We start from the raw sequence: 2,560 nt of genomic DNA, 5'->3' as shown, positions 1-2,560 counted from the left end.
CCCACCCCAGACACACAGACCCTGCGCCCAGACACACACCAGTGGAGTCCCCCAGCCCCCCACCCTCCGTTCTCTCCCCTCCCCCCATACCCCTCCCACACTCATTGGTCCTGGGGCTTGAACTCAGGGCCTGGTCCTCTCACTTAGCTTTTTCATTCAAGGCTGGTGCTCTACCACTTGAGCTCTACTTCTGCCTTTTTGATGATTCAATGGAAATAAGAGTCTCGTGGACTTTCCTGCCTGGGTGGGCTTCAAAGCCCAGTCTTCAGATCTCAGTTCCCTGAGTAGCTGGGACGGCAGGCGTGAGCACCGGCACTGGGCTCGCTTGGCTTGCTCTCACCCTGTCAGCCAATCCTATTTCTCTACCTTCTCTTTTCCTGGCCCTTCCTGCCCACCCCTGCCTGGGGGAGGGGGGGCTGAGCCAAGTCATTCCCTCTCACCCCACCATGGGGACCCTAAAGACCAGACCAGCCCCGCCTGGCTGTAAAAGCTCAACCCTGCCCCGCCTGACAGATCTGATGAATAAAGATCCACGCTTCTGTGGGGCCACAGAGGCCAGAAACAACACAGAAAAGACAAACAACGCCGAAAAGACAAACAACCGGCTGGGGAAAAGATTCCAGCATGTAACAATAGAGGAGAAGTTTTCAAATTCTTAAGGCACTAAAAGCTCTTTTATATCAATAAGAACAGGGCAAAAAGAAAAAAGAAAAATGGGTGAAGAATCGGAGCAGCCAACTCACAGAGGCTGAAGAGGCCGGTGGCTCACCCCTATCATCCCAGCTGCTCACCAGGCTGAGATCTGAGGATTGTGGTTCAAAGCCAGCCCCGGGCAGGAAAGTCCGTGAGATGCCTATCTCCAGTGAACCATGGAGCTGTGGCTCAAGTGGTAGAGCGCCAGCCTTGAGTGAAAAAGTTCAGGGACAGCGCCCAGGCCCTGAGTTCAAACCTCTGAACCAGGAAAGGAAAAAGGAATGTAATACGATGTGATTTTAAACTCTCCACCCTACAGCAATGGGGGGGGAGGGTCCTCCCCAAACAAGGGAGACGGAGCTGAGGAACTCTAGGGTCCCGGGAGGCACAAGGGCAGAGGAGGAGGAGCCACCCCCTGCCCAGGCCAGCCCCCCCTCCTACCTGCTCCCCAAGAATGGCTTTAACTACAACCCCACACGGGGCCCTGCGGCCCTCAGCCTGGCCTCTGCCACCCTCCCTGCCTACCCTGTGGGTAGGGACTAAGTCTGAATTGCTGTGGCCCAGCCTGTGGGCAGCAGGGCTGTCTGGGACCATGGACAAACAGGCCGCTGCTGTGGCAAGGCTGAAGGCCCAGTGGAGGACCAGGATCAGGGCTCAGGATGAAGGCTGGGATGAAGGCTCAGCGTACAGCTGGGATCAGGGATCAGTACAGATCCAGGATCCAGGTTCAGCCTGTCTGGGATCAGGGCTCAGTGAAGACTGTTTCCTGGCTTTGAAAATAACATGCCCTGTTTCTGGCCAGCTAGACTGATCCTGAGTCCCCCCCCTCCTTGACAGCCGTGCTGGGGTCCCCAGATCCCTCTGCCCCAGCCACGGGGAAGTGCTTCCTCGCATCCCAACCAGCCTTCTTTGGGAGAAGGCCCTGATCCTCTCCCGACACCACCTCCTGTCTCTGTGCAGGAGGCCGGGCCTCACTTTTGGATCCTCCCGCTGACTTGACTCTCCTTCCCACTCCTGCGTAGGCCTCACTTTTGGGGTGTCTGAAGCCGGGAGGGGGCCGTGCCGCCCCGCGCTGCCCCCACCTCCCCAGCGCTGGGCCTCTCCCACACGAGGTCAAGTCGGCTTGCTGGCAAGACGCATTGCTCTCATTTTAATTAATTAAAGAAAAATCTAATCACTGCATTAAACTTCTCATTACTCCACTTGAATACCCGTTAAGTAAATTTAATTATCAGAGGCTCGGCTTTCCCGACCTCTTCCATTAGCTGATAAGGGGGGGGGAGGGGGCAGGGGAGGGAGAGAGGGGGGGAGGGGGGAGGGGAGGCCAAGGCAGGACTCCTGAGTCAGGCTGGGAGACAGGCTGGGGCCCTGGAGGGGGGACCCCCACCCCCACCCCACCCCACCCAGGGCCCCACCCCCACCTCACCCCACCCAGGGCAGCAGAGACCTAGTACTTGGTGGCAGCCAGTACTGATCACTTAGTGAGTTATACCAGCCTCCTCCCCAAAGTGGGAGGCTGCTCCATAGACTAGCATGAGAAAACAATAAAATAATAAAATAAAGTAAGGAGCCTGGCGCCAGCAGCCAGCCCTGACCTCCAAGGCTCACGCCTGTCATCCAGCTACTCAGGAGGCTGAGATCTGAGGATCGCGGTTCAAAGCCAGCCTGGCAGGTAAGTCCGTGAGACTCTGATCTCCAATAAACCACCCGAAAACCAGAAGTGGCGCTGTGGCTCAAGTGGTAGAGCGCCAGCCTTGAGCACACAAGAGCTCAGGGACAGCGCCCAGGCCCAGAGTTCAAGCCCCACGACCGACAAAAGAATGAAATAAAGTTAGAAGACAAATAAGAAAGCAGTTAATTTTGTTTC

At 56.7% G+C, this 2,560-nt stretch overlaps 1 protein-coding gene across 1 annotated transcript in view; it reads right to left on the bottom strand.

Annotated features, from left to right (window-relative positions):
* The window catches only part of Lingo1 (leucine rich repeat and Ig domain containing 1), a 59,216-nt gene that overhangs the window by 54,518 nt on the left and 2,138 nt on the right, over window positions 1-2,560 (bottom strand). The window contains exon 2 of the mRNA XM_013012023.1: window positions 2,283-2,288. The gene's annotated coding sequence lies outside the window, so the exon portion shown is untranslated. The remainder of the gene's footprint in view (window positions 1-2,282; window positions 2,289-2,560) is intronic.

Source organism: Dipodomys ordii, unplaced genomic scaffold (assembly GCF_000151885.1).
Source record: "Dipodomys ordii isolate 6190 unplaced genomic scaffold, Dord_2.0 Scaffold15, whole genome shotgun sequence".
NCBI classification, from domain to species: domain Eukaryota; kingdom Metazoa; phylum Chordata; class Mammalia; order Rodentia; family Heteromyidae; genus Dipodomys; species Dipodomys ordii.
The sequence above is the reverse complement of the archived record's forward strand: the minus strand, read 5'-3'. Positions and strand labels throughout refer to the sequence as shown.